This window comes from Neofelis nebulosa, chromosome 12 (assembly GCF_028018385.1).
Source record: "Neofelis nebulosa isolate mNeoNeb1 chromosome 12, mNeoNeb1.pri, whole genome shotgun sequence".
Taxonomy (NCBI): domain Eukaryota; kingdom Metazoa; phylum Chordata; class Mammalia; order Carnivora; family Felidae; genus Neofelis; species Neofelis nebulosa.
Window position 1 is genome coordinate 28,953,537 of NC_080793.1, and position 15,218 is coordinate 28,968,754.

Sequence of the window (15,218 nt, forward strand, 5' to 3'; positions counted from 1 at the left end):
TGTCAGCATTACTTGAATTCCTACTAGGTACCAAATGTCCAGACTTACGATGCCACTTTCTTTTCTGAACTGTGTTTGGTATTCAAAAATGATAATTTATCTTGACATATTGATACAAAATTAAATTCTCTATTTAATTCTCTATTAATAGAGACAAAATTTTTTATTAAGCTTTTATTAGAAACAAAATTCTTCCCACTGTGAAAAAGATCATAATTTCTAGCCTTTAAAATTCTTTATTTTAAAGAATTAATTAATAAAAATTAATGCCAGGAATGTTTCAATTAGGAAATATGTGCAGTGGCTAACTTGTTTAAGAGCTTGGTAAAAAGTCATTTCAAAGAGACTCAATTCATGGAAGACATTAATTACAGCAAGAGGTCTTTTGATATTGACATCATGTTTGTGGTAAGGTCATAGATTCGCATTATAATTTAAGTGTTTTGACATGCGCTGACATGTTTAACTTGCTGAAACACATTTAAATATTTCTGTAAATCATCTACCAAAGGTGAAGAGGAAGAGGAGACTACCCATAACACCACATATCCTTGAGAAATGACTGCAGTATTCACTATGAAGTCATATTAGAGTCAAAGTTGCTAGTCCTTTTGCAGTGCAAAATGAAAATGTTTTATGTGTCTTAGTGGGACCAGCAAGTATTGGTGTTGCCATTTCTGTAGGAGCCATGGCAAGGTGCCTTCAATGCCATAGGTAGATAAAATCCTCCGTGAGGGTATCTCATAGGACTCAACATACAATATCCAAGAGGTTAATCATATCTAGACATAGCCATAGAGTTTACAAACAAGGGCAAAGATAAATGACTATTTTCTGGACAATGTCCAAGCCTTACTAAAGTGACAAAGATATAACAAAAGAAAGTTGTCACTGAATCATCTGCAGTATGCACATCCCTATGAACAAAAAAGGAGTCTTATCTGCTTGAGTCTAGAAAAGGAGAAATTTTGTTTAAAATAGAAACAGAGGGCACCCTGGTAACTCAGTCGCTTAAGCATCTGAATCTTGGTTTCTGCTCAGCTCATGATCTCATGGTTCATGGGACCGAGGTTTGCATCAGGCTCTGCACTGACAGCACAGAGCCTGCTTGGGATTTTCTCTCTCCTTCACTTTCTGCCCTCCTCCCCTCCCCAAATAAATACCAAATAAATAAATAAACTTTAAAATAGAAGCACTTTAACCTAGAAGGCACAGAGTCTGACCACTAGAAAAGTGAAGATTGGGGGGGGGGGCAAGGAGAGACCATTAGCTTTTTTATCTCTTTGTTGAAATATTCCTCAAAAGCATCTGATTCTTTGTTACTGAGCAAACTTCTGATGACACATCCATTTCTGAACTACTAAAGTATCTTGTTTCTAATACTGGGCAAAGAGTGCTCTGAGTTTGTTAGAAATATTCAGTCTTCCATAGTAAATTAATAAATCTGCTGGTGTCTGCTTTACCATCTATCTCTTGAGAATTTGGTTGTTATGAACAGGTCCCTAAGAGACCAGTTAACTCTTGGCACACTTACAAATTCAAATTTCTGGGACTGAAAACGATGAAACTTTGGAGGTGATGCATATAGTTATTTCTTGGATTATAGTGATGGTTCCATGGGTATATATATGTGTGTCAAATCTCATCAAGTTGTATACTTTAAATATGTGCAGTTTCTTATATATCAATTATATCTCAATAAAGCTGTTTAAAAAAATTTTTTATAAAAATTTTTTTTAACGTTTATTCATTTTTGAGAGACAGAGAGAGACAGAGCATGAGTGGGAAAGGGGCAGAGAGAGAGGGAGACACAGAATCTGAAGCAGGCTCCAGGCTCTGAGCTGTCAGCACAGAGCCCGACCTGGGGCTCGAACTCACAACCGTGAGATCATGACCTGAGCTGAAGTCAGATGCGTAACCACCTGGACCACCCAGGCACCCCTCAATAAAGCTGTTTTTTTTAATGTTTATTTATTTTGAGAGAGTGAGAATGCGTGCATGCACAGGTGCACAAGTGGGAGGGGCAGAGAGAGGGGGAGAGAAAGAATCCTAAGCAGGCTCTGCACTAATAGTGAACATGATCTTGTGAACATGTGAGATCATGACCTGAGCCAAAACCAAGACCTGGATGCTTAACTGACTGAGCCACCCAGGCACCCCAAAAAAACTGTTTTTGTTTTTAATTTTTAAGAAAATGTTTATTTATTATTGAGAGAGAGAGACAGAGCATGAGCTTGGGAGGGGCAGAGAGAGTGGGAGACACAGAATCCAAAGCAAGCTCCAGGCTCTGGGCTGTCAGCACAAAGCCCGATGTGGGGCTCAAACTCACAAATCGCGAGATCATGACCTAAGCCGAAGTTGGACGCTTAACTGACTGAGCCACCCAGGTGCCCCTAAAACTGTTTTTTTAAAGGGGGGCAGGAAACTCTAGGGCCAGTCTCTGGGTTCTATAAGCTCACCAGGCTCTGAGGCCCTGCTAGGGCCCAGTGCTTGTCCTCGTCTCTGACCAGTGCTTCTTTCAGAGTCCCCATGTTCTAATCATGAACATCCATTGATTAGTATGTGACTTTAATCCAAATTTTCTCAGAAACAGAACAGACTTTTTATCTTTAAATATTTTTTTTAATGTATTTTTATTTTTGTCAGACAGAGGCAGAGCACGAGCAGGGCAGAGGCAGAGAGAGAGACACACACTCAGAATCCAAAGCAGGCTCCAGGCTCTGAGCTGTCAGCACTGAGCCCGATGTGGGGCTCGAACTCAAGAACCGTGAGCTCTGACCTGAGCCAAAGTTGGACGCCTAACCAACTGAGCAACCCAGGCGCCCCAGACTTTTTATCTTTAAAGAAGACCTACCAATTTAAAAATGTGTGGATGGGGTAAGTTCTCCTTATAATTTTTTCTAGTTTATGAGAAACGTTTTGATAATACACATCCTAGCATGCCAGTTAAGTCTTCTGTTAAGATTCTCTGTGTAAAGCTGGACTCATTCGGCTAACATCCTTTGTGCCTCTAAGCTCTTCCAGGCTCTGTAATGGGAAGGACCTGTTCCTGATGCAACTGTTATAACAATAGCAGTAACAAATTTGTGAGTGATTATTATGAGTTAGCCAATAAGCTGGGCAATTTCCCGTATGTTTAATTATCTAATTAGCTGTTTGCCCTGTGAAACAATTTCCATTTGACAGGTGAAATATTGGAAGTTCAGGATAATAAAGTAACTTACTCAAAGTCACACAGTGATATATTTATGGCTTGAATCTAGACTTACCTGACTCCAAGATTCATGCTGTTTATGGTATTGTCGATTGTCTTTCTCTGATTTATTAAATGAGTTTTAATAGAGTCTGTCCTTTACTAGTACAATAACTTTCTGGTGAAGGAAACTACATTGCAAATAACCTAGATGTTACTGTGGAATAGATTTCACCAATTAAGACAATGAAATACAAAATTTAATATCAAGTAATTGAATTGATTTAGAATTTCTTAATAGATCTCCATTGAACTAAAAGATTTTAAACTATTAATTAGCTCAACTGTGGTTGGGCTGGGTTGATCATCTGTGGCTTAGTATGCCTAGTGCCTTATACACTGGCAGCCTTTTCACAAATACATTGAAAGTTGAGTCCATTTACTTGGTGTCTCTGAAGGGCTACTAAATTTACTATTAAGTGGAATATTTCTTAACCATAAAAAAGAGTGGAGTCTTGACATTTGCAACAACATGGAGCTAGAGGGTATAATGCTAAGCAAAATAAGTCAGTCAGAGAAAGACAAATGCCATATGATCTCATTCATATGTGGACTTTAAGAAACAAAAAAAAAATGAGCAAAGAGACAAAAAGAGAGAGAGAGAGGCAAACCAAGAAACAAACTTTTAACTGCAGAGAACAAACTGATAGTTAACAGAGTGGAGAGATGAGTGAAAGGATGGGGATTAAGGGTACACTTGTTGTGATGAGCACCAAATGTTATATGTAAGCGTTGCATCAGTAAATTCTACACCTGAAACTAACATTATACTGTATATTAACAAATTGGAATTTAAATAAAAACTAAAAAAAAATTACTATGTAGGCTGAATTTTTTCAATAGCTCAAGATCTAATTAGGCTTTTTAGGCAGTGGACTCAAGTTCTACAAAGGCATTAACTTGTGAAAAAGTTCTGTAAGACCATAGCATGGTAAGAAATGCAGTGTGTTAGGTTTTTTTATTTGTTTTTGTGACTAGTAACACATTGGCTAGAGGATAAGATTGGTAGCTTGTTAGTCAGAGCTAGATGATGGTGTTTGACACGCCGAAGTGCTTGACTCTCTGTTGCTTATCGGTTTTCTCTCAGTGAGTGACTTCCAATCTAAAGGAATTAGACAGAAATTAATTAGGACAGAATTAGGTCCTCTATCATCAAGTAGGTTCTAATTTTAAGGTCTTATGATCTCAGCTTCCTATTCAGTATACATAATGGAAAGAGAATGGACCTTTTCAGGGGCCCCTGGGTGGCTCAGCCGATTAAGTGCCCATGTTTGGCTCAAGTCATGATCTCGCAGTCCATGGGTTTGAGCCCCGTGTCAGGCTCCGTGCTGACAGGTTGGAGCCTGGAGCCTTCTTCAGATTCTGTGTCTCCCTCTCTCTCTACCCCTTCCCTGCTCACACTCTATCTCTCTTTCTCAAAAATAAAAAAAATAATAAACATTAAATTTTTTTTAAAAATAGATCTTTTCATTTGCACTGAGCATTCTTTAGATAAAGAATGTCCATGTGTTGTTATGAGGCCATATCAGAAGAATCTGGAGAGCTTGCTGAAAGGCAAATTCTTGGGCCCTGGGATTCTTATATTATTGGTTTGAGTTAATTCCAGGAATCTAAATTTTTAACAAATATTCTGCATGATTCTGATTAGTTTGTAATCATGTTACTTTGTGATCACATTGTACTATAATCTGCAAGATATACATAAATGTGGGTAGCCTTTCCTATAGGATACAATTTTATTTATTTATTTATTTATTTTTATTTTTTTATTTTTTCCAATATATGAAATTTATTGTCAAATTGGTTTCCATACAACACCCAGTGCTCATCCCAAAAGGTGCCCTCCTCAATACCCATCACCCACCCTGCCCTCCCTCCCACCCCCCATCAACCTTCAGTTTGTTCTCAGTTTTTAACAGTCTCTTATGCTTTGGCTCCCTCCCACTCTAACCTCTTTTTTTCTTTTCCCTTCCCCTCCCCCATGGGTTTCTGTTAAGTTTCTCAGGATCCACATAAGAGTGAAACCATATGGTATCTGTCTTTCTCTGTATGGCTTATTTCACTTAGCATCACACTCTCCAGTTCCATCCATGTTGCTACAAAAGGCCATATTTCATTCTTTCTCATTGCCACGTAGTATTCCATTGTGTATATAAACCACAATTTCTTTATCCATTCATCAGTTGATGGACATGTAGGCTCTTTCCATAATTTGGCTATTGTTGAGAGTGCTGCTATAAACATTGGGGTACAAGTGCCCCTATGCAGCAGCACTCCTGTATCCCTTGGGTAAATTCCTAGCAGTGCTATTGCTGGGTCATAGGGTAGGTCTATTTTTAATTTTCTGAGGAACCTCCACACTGCTTTCCAGAGCGGCTGCACCAATTTGCATTCCCACCAACAGTGCAAGAGGGTTCCCGTTTCTCCACATCCTCTCCAGCATCTATAGTCTCCTGATTTGTTCATTTTGGCCACTGTGACTGGCGTGAGGTGATATCTGAGTGTGGTTTTGATTTGTATTTCCCTGATAAGGAGCGACGTTGAACACAGGATACAATTTTTAAAAATATAGCTACATTGACAACTCAAGCATTTTATTTACTTTAAGAGAAAGAAACTATAAGACAATATATGGGTAACATTTATATAGAATTACAAGTCCAGTTTCTAGATCTAGAAGACTATATACAACATGGGTTAGGATTAATGCAATTTATGTATTATTCTTATATACATTATAGCAGAGGCTATAATATGAAAGTCCACTCAACTGCAAGTGTTTGTTTTGGCCTATGCTCTAATTTCTATGCTCTAATTTCTAGTTTCATTTTTACTTTTTCCTCAATTCCTCTCATGCTCAAACATTGCCAAATATTGGGAAGCAGCTGGGCAGGGACCTTCACACCTCTGTGGCTTTGGATGTGCTTTCTCTTAGTCTAAAACGTCCTTCACAACTTTACATTCTTGGTAATCTTTTAAGACTTATTGCAAGTATACCAGTTTTGCAATCTTCCCTGACTCCTCCAAGCCTAGGTTAGGAATTCCTCCTCTGCTCTCCAGCAACTTACAAAACTCTCTTGTACCTCATATCACATTGTACTATAATCAGCCACTTACTTGAACATCTCCACCACTAGACCATGAACTTATTTAATACTTACATTCAGGGAAATTATTACATAGGCTTGATATACAAAGGATTGTCTAAAACCTGGTTAACCAGAAGATCTAACAATCCCATAGGCCCAATTCCTTAATTATTTTAGAAGAATGCATAACCATTTTGACTTTACCCAGAAATGTTCAGGTAGAATTCTTCAAGGAGGTACAGTGAACCCTTTTTTTAAAAGTTTCTTATTTCATAATTGTGATTATACATCTGAAATGAAATTGAGTATATCATAGGAGACCTAAAAACCTCTTTTATTAAAGTTCTTCCTATAAGATATACTACAACTGCATCTTAGTTGAATGCAATTTGTGATAATTTCTTAGAAGAAAATCCTCTTTCCTCTTTTATATTTAACTGTAGACTTATATAATATTGTTGTCATATTTAATTTGGAATTCTGTTTATTCCTGTTTTGGTAAAATAGTCTTGTTTCCTTTATAATAATGCCAGTTTCAGCTATTCTCTATCACTTTCAACATTTCATTTCCTCCAAATATCATCTAAAGTTATTTTTTTCCTGTACTTGAATATACTTATTAGTTTCTCCTTCTCTTTTTCTGGCCAAATGCCATGTGGGTTTTAATTAATTCCTTCTATAATATTTGCATGCTATGATTTTCTTTAATTTATTCTGTCTACACTCTTGCCTTATTTAATTCAAGGGAACATTTGGGGAATGGATATAGTTTGCATAAAGGATGCTTTGCAAATAAATTATGCTGCTTCCAACTGCCAGAATGGGTAAGCAAAACCTTGCAAAGCCATTTCTATAAAGTCCATTCGCAAACAATGAGAACACTTCTGATTAATGTAGGTTAAAGCTCCACTGAAAGTCATTAGTGCAATTATACTTGCCCACTTCCTACTTCAAGTTTTAAAAAGTAATGCTGAGTTTAAATGTTTGAAATTACTTTTTCAGCACCAGTTCTAAAAAGAATGTGTAAATCTGGCCCGGTTTGGCTGATAGTTCTCTATCCAGATGGAATTGTGGATGTGAATTTTTAGAACATTACAAGCTTGGAAGTCCAGTGATTGTACCATGATGTTTCACAAACCAAATTCCTGTCTTTTGTTCATTGTTGCCAATATGATACTATTTAATTTCATGTAAATAACTTCCATTTTATTAAAGTTAATTGGGTGAATTAATATAAAGCATATTTTTGGAAGCTTTTAGGAGACAGAGAGACAACTTGAAGAGAAGGAGCAGGGCTAAAGGTAGAGATACTAGTATAAAGTGACAGATTGGGGAAAGGGTTAATTAGAAGTCTCCAAAACTAAGAGTGAGAGGGGATACAGAGACGTTGGAATGATTTTATTTTTTATTTTTATTACTCTCCATTTTTTAATAGAAAATTTTACAATTCAATATTTTATAAACATTCGTTTGTTTAATTGCTTATTATCTCTCTCCTCCAGTGAATGTAAGCTCTAAGAGTTAAAGGATTGTGTGAGTTTTATTTTCAAGTATATACTCAGCATCTATCACAGGGCTGATATATTGTACACTCTCCTTTTTTTTTTCTAATCTCTTTTTCCATTTCATTTTATTATTTTTTTTCACCATGATAAGTGTACTCTTTAATCCCCATCCCCTGTTGCCCCTATCCCTCTACCAACCTTCCTTCTGGTAACCATCAGTTTGTTCTCTATAGTTAAGAGTCTATTTCTTGGTTTGTCTCTTTCTCTCTCTCTCTCTCTTTTTCTTTTGCTCGTTTGTTTTGTTTCTTAAATTCCACATGTGAGTGAGATCATATGGTATTTGTCTTTGACTGACTTATTTCACTAAGCATTATATACTCTCTAGCTTATCCATGTGATTGCAAATGGCAAGATTTCATTCTTTTTATGGCTGAGTAATATTCCATTGTTTATATATACTACTTCTTCTTTATCCATTCATCTGTCTATGGACACTTGGACACTATGGACACTACACTGCTTCTGTAGTGTAGCTATTGTAAATAATGCTGTGATAAACATAGGGTGTATGTATCCCTTTGAATTCATATTTTTTGTATTTTTTTTTTTTGGTGAATACCCAGTAGTCTTATTTTTAATTTTTTGAGGAACCTCCATACTGTTTTCCACAATGGGTTCACCAAGTTGCATTCCCACTAACAGTGCATGGGAGTTCCTTTTTCTCCACATCCTCACCAACACTTAGTTGTCTCTTGTGTTGTTGATTGTAGCCATTTTGACTGGTGTGATATGGATATCTCATGGTGGTTTTGATTTGCATTCTCCTGATGATGAATGATGTTGAACATCTTTTCATATGTCTTTTGGCCATCTGCATGTCTTCTTTGGAGAAATGTCTATTCATATCTTCTGCCCATGTTTTTATTAGATTCTTTATGGTTTTTTGGGTATTGAGTTGTATAAGTTCTTTGTATATTTTTTTTATACTAATCCTTTATTGAATATGTCATTTGCAAATACCTTCTCCAATTCGGGAAATTGCCTTTTAGTTTTATTGATGGTTCCCTCTGCTGTGCAGAAGTTTTTTTTATTTTGATGTGTCCCAAACATTTCTCTTTGCTTTTATTTCCCTTGTCTTAGGAGACCTAGCTAGAAAAATGGTGCTACCGGGTATATTATACACTCTGATAAATATTTGTTCAATAAAATAAAAAAGGCTAAGAAGTTATTTCATTTTCAGTTTCTGGAAGTGTATAAGCCATAAAGATTAGAGCAGCACAGGGAGGCAAGGAATCGTGAAGGCAATTTTAAGTACAAGGAAGAATGAAACAACAGCAAGATGAGAGATTGAGCAAGAGAAAATTCTGTTGATTTCTTACAGTCAATGTGATAATCTTTAAAATTGCTTAAAATATGTAATTATTTACTTGTAATGGATTAACGTAGACAAATAAGGAATCAATATTAGTATGTATATATAGGAGTTTTATGTGGCAGGGGAGAATAGAGGAGGTAGAGGAAATAAGATTGGAGTATATTTTTTTTAATTTTTAAAAAATGTTTATTTATTTTTGAGAGAGAGAGACAAAGCATGAGCAGGGCAGGGGCAGAGAGAGAGGGAGACACAGAATCCAAAGCAGGCTCCAGGCTCTGAGCTGTCAGCACAGATCCTGACTCTGGTCTTGAACTCACAGACCTCAAGATCATGACCTGAGCCAAAGTCAGATGTTTAACAGACTGAGCCACTCAGGTGCCCCAAGATTGGAGTATTTTAATGATTTTACACCAGGCATAGTTATTATGGCCATGTTTCTGAACAAATGGAGCATTCTTTTTTTAAATTTTTTATTTCATATTTTTTTTTGAGAGAGAGAATGCACGTGAGTGGGGGAGGGGCAGAGTGAGAGGGAGAGAGAGAATCTTAAGCAGGCTCCATACCTAGTGCAGAGCCTGATCTCACAATTATGAGACCATGAGCCGAAATCAAGAATTGGACACTTAACTGATTGAGCCACCGAGGTGTCCCTTTTTATTTATTTACTAATTTTTATTTTTGAGAGAAGGATAGGGCATTCTTTTTTGCTCATAATCAATTTAGGAATTCTTTCTTCTACTGAAAGAAGTTTAAAACAACTTTTCTTAAAAACCTTACCATTTAAAGTAGCAAGACAATTATGGTACTGAGTAGGTTTGTTTCGAGATGCTCCTTGTCAGGCAAAGGATCGGGATGAATTCCACATCAATTTATGGGAGGAGATAAGGAATAGGTTTTATTAGAGAAAAGAAAATCTCACAAGGCAAGATCAGTGACACATATATACATGGTCTGCCAGTCTATCACCACTGCACAGCATGGCTTCCATTTAGGAGATTGTGGGTCTTTTTTCTTAAATGGCAAACATGAGAAAGTGGTCTTATCACGGGAGGAATAAACTGGCCATTTGAATTTTGGGTTCTAGCTATTTATAGTTGTCTGGGATGTTCATGGTCCAGCATCTGAGACCTTGTGACCTGTGCAATATTGTGACTCTCTGGGGAAGGGAGCCTGACACCTGGGATGCTCAGCCTGCATGAGCTCCTTTTGGGACCCCATTATCAGCTTCTCAGCCTGCTTGTTGTCTGGGAAACCCAGGCCTAAGAAGCACATCATTGGTAGTACTTGCTTTGTACCCTTTGAAAATTAACTTCTCAAGGTCTCAGCTTCCATATCTTAAAATAGGAATTATATGTATCTCATGGAATTCCTTGGAAATTTAGAACTTATTCCAAATGAACTAGATTTCTTTGTTTCTCAAAAAAGAACTATATAATCATTTAGTAGTGATTATTAAAAAACACAAAATTGTATTTTTGTGAATATTGGGCTTTAAGTGGAGATTTCCAGAGAACTAGATTTCCTTCTGAACTCAAGCATTATTTAACATTTGTTTTAACCTTTTCACGTGGACCTGAAAATTAGATAACAAAATGTCCAAATTATTAAGATTTTGAAACATTTTATCTTTATTGCAAAATAACACTGGCTTCAAAAAGAAAAGAGTAGCATGATCACTTAGGAAATATCAAAAGATAATTCCTAGGGTTTCTGGCATACGCTAATGACATATTTCTCTACTTCTCCATAAAATTGACATGAAGAATCTCAATGTCTCTTGTCTTATTGCTCAGGAATAACTCAAGCAAGACATTCCTTATAGTAGGAAAGCCTAAGGCCTTTCTAGAGCATTCTATGAGGAAGCATTAGTGTAGCATGCAGTGGAACACACAGAATACCTTCTGTGTACCAGGCACTATGATTTATCTTTTACACATATTTTTGTACTGCGTTTTCACAACAGTTCTTATTGCTCTCCTTCAGTGGTTAATCTAAATAAAATAATAAATTACTGAAGGTAGCTATCTGAGGAGAAAGGATACCCACTTTTCTTATTGAGGGAATGAATTATTCTCAAAACTTTCCATGGATGGAAGGTCTTAAGAAATTTCAGAACTTGGCAGCAGAAATATATATATGTGTATATATATATGTGTGTGTGTATATATATATATATATATATATATATATATATATATATATTTTATACCAAACTTTGCAGAAGGAAAATAGATGAAGCTTTAAATGGAAGAATAATTTAAACAAGAAAACCTCTAAGGACAATGGCCACACTCCCGTTCTAAGGAGAAGACAAGTTCACTGTGTGCAGTAAGGGAACTGGGTAGGACTATTCCAGATCCACAGAATACTGTTGATCTCATCATCATAGTGCACAGAGGCTAGGAGATTAGAAGCTGGAATTAGACAGATGAAGGTGAAATCCAGGCTTTCCTATTTTTCTGTGACTTTAGGCAGGTCATTTCAATTCTCTGAGTAATTGTTTTCTACTTATAAAAATGAATATAAGAAAGGTCTACATAATACATTACAGATTAGTTTACACACAAAACACTAGCACAGTACTAGTAGGTACATTAACATTGAGTAAGGAGTGTTATTGTTATTCAAATGTTTGTTGCTTGAGCAACTTCTAAAGGGCAGTCTTCCTGGTGTCTAGGATTGGATGGAATCCTTGCTGAGAAGCCAAATGGCTAGGGCATTGTGCCTGACATCAGGAGTTCATACCTTAAGGGAGGTGACACAGATCTTTTCCCATTTATAACACGGAGGATTACCAGAAAGCAGACACTCTTCTTAATCCTGTCCAGATCAAGTTACAGATTTCCTTTTCCTTTTCTTTTTTTTTTTTTTTTAAACGTTTATTCATTTTTGAGAGACAAAGAGAGACATAGTGTGGGCAGGGAAGGGACAGAGAGAGAGGGAGACACAGAATCTGAAACAGGCTCCAGGCTCTGAGCTGTCAGCAAAGAGCCTGATGTGGGCCTGGAACCCAGGAACCGTGAGATAATGACCTGAGCCAAAATCAGACATTTAACTGACTGAGACACCCGGGCGTCCCTAGGTTTCCTTTTTCGTATAAAGTGTCATGTGAATTTGAATCCAGAGTTCATGTTAATGCAAATAGGATAAGAACTATTGGCTTTAAGAAATCATCTGTACTATTTAAAATAGCTGGTACTGATACTTGGCATTTGTATGTTAACAAACACACAGTGCACAAATTCATAGCAAAACAGATTTCATCTGAATGTACTTTGACAATAAGAATAGTTAACTTTCCATTCCTTTTTTTCATCTGTTTTGTTTCCTTCTGTGGTAGAGAAAAGGCATCAATGCTTCTGAGTGAAACATGAGAACTATTTTTTTGCATAACAGATTTATAAGTACCCTGAAGTGCCATAATAAGAGAGATAGTAAAATTCCAAATTATTCCCTACTACAAAACTTAAAGTACAAAAACTATTGAAATTTTTAATCATCTTTTTGTTTAAATGTTTATTTCTTTATTTTTGAGAGAGAGAGAGCACAGGCAGGGAAGGGACAGAGAAAGAGAGACACAGAATGTGAAGCAGGCTCCAGGCTCTGAGCTGTCAGTACAGAGCCCAACATGGGGCTCAAACACACAAACTGTGAAATCATGACCTGAACTCAAGTCGGATTCTCAATGGACTGAGCCACCCAGGCGCCCCTCTTTTAATCATCTTTTAAGTCTACAAAGATACTCAAAGCATAATACCATTGTTTTCACTTCTGAAAGAACTTATCCTTAGGGCATTATGTTGTTGTATCAGACCGAGAATTGCTTTATATTACTGTGTGTGAGTTTTATAACTTAAAGAAGATCTTGCTTGGGGGAAACATGCCATTTAAGATATGGTATGTTAGAGAGAAAGAGCTCCAAAATTCATAGGTTCTCTTCCATTTAGATGCTTTAAACCCTCAAGTTATTCTGCGAGCTTAATGAAGAATGCCATATATACATACTATTGCCTCTGAAACTAAGCAGCAGAGTCCCAGAGGGTCAACTGAGAGATGTTTTGATCCATAGTTGATATCAATGCAGGGAAGGCTTAGTCTAAAATAAGAAATGAGCAGTCTTCAAAGACTTGGGATCTGTGGTTTAATTAAAATGAATGGAGGGAGGTATTCAGGGGGAAAATTTTTAGGAGCATCAAGGCAAGAATTGATTGATTTTAAAGACAAAGAAAGTAGACAAGATGATACTCCCAAAGGATAGAATAAATGTTCTAGTAAAAATGGAGCAGCATTATATATCCTTTTAAGACCTCTTAAACATTGTAAAACAAATAGAAATTATTCAAGGCAGATTCCATAGCTCTGGTCATTGGATTTCATGTGAATCAGGATCATATGTTAAAATACAGATGCCCAAACCATATGCTAACTTTAATGGTTGAGATTTTCTGAGGGAGCAGCTAGATGATTTTGATGCAGATCAAAGTCTAAGAATGGATACTCCCTAGTTTTTGTCACCTGATGTGCCAGGCCATACGGAAAAGGCTCTGGACTTTAAAAGAGTAAGGCACCACTTCGGTCTTCACTTCTACTGTAGGAACTATGGAAAATGGAAGTTTTATTAGAACATACAGCAATGAGGTATTTTTGAAGATTTGATGTTTGTTATGTGTGTGTGTTCATTTGATAAATGCTTTTTTTTATATGAAATTTATTGTCAAATTGGTTTCCATATAATACCCAGTGCTCATCCCAACAGGTGCCCTCCTCAATATGCATCACACACCCTCCCCTCCCTCCCACCCCCCAGCAACCCTCAGATTGTTCTCAGTTTTCAAGAGTCTCTTATGGTTTGGCTCCCTCCCTCTCTAACTTTTTTTTTCTTCCCCTCTCCCATGGTCTTCTGTTAAGTTTCTCACGATCCACATAAGAGTGAAAGCATATGGTATCTGTCTTTCTCTGTGTGACTTATTTCACTTAGCATAACAATCTCCAGTTCCATCCATGTTGCTACAAAAGGCGATATTTCATTCTTTCGGATTGCCACATAGTATTCCATTGTGTATATAAACCACAATTTCTTTATCCATTCATCAGTTGATGGACATTTATGCTCTTTCCATAATTTGGCTATTGTTGAGAGTGCTGCTATAAACATTGGGGTACAAGTGCCCCTATGCAGCAGCACTCCTGTATTCCTTGGGTAAATTCCTAGCAGTGCTATTGCTGGGTCATAGGGTAGATATATTTTTAATTTTTTGAGGAACCTCCACACTGCTTTCCACAGTGGCTACACCAGTTTGCATTCCACCAACAGTGCAAGAGGGTTCCCGTTTCTCCACAACCTCTCCAGCATCTATAGTCTCCTGATTTGTTCATTTTAGCCACTCTGACTGGCGTGAGGTGGTATCTGAGTGTGGTTTTGATTTGTATTTCCCTGATGAGGAGCGACGTTGAGCATCTTTTCATGTGCCTGTTTGCCGCCTGGATGTCTTCTTTAGAGAAGTGTCTATTCATGTTTTCTGCCCATTTCTTCACTGGATTATTTGTTTTTCAGGTGTGGAGTTTGGTGAGTTCTTTATAGATTTTGGATACTAGCCCTTTGTCTGATATGTCATTTGCAAATATCTTTTCCCATTCCATTAGTTGCCTTTTAGTTTTGTTGATTGTTTCCTTTGCAGTGCAGAAGCTTTTTATCTTCATGAGGTCCCAATAGTTCATTTTTGCTTTTAATTCCCTTGCCTTTGGGGATGTGTCAAGTAATAAATTACAGCGGCTGAGGTCAGAAAGGTCTTTTCTTGCTTTCTCCTCTAGGGTTTTGATGGTTTCCTGTCTCACCTTCAGGTCCTTTATCCATTTTGAGTTTATTTTTGTGAATGGTGTAAGAAAGTGGTCTAGTTTCAACCTTCTGCATGTTGCTGTCCAGTTCTCCCAGCACCATTTGTTAAAGAGACTGTCTTTGTTCCATTGGATATTCTTTCCTGCTTTGTCAAAGATGA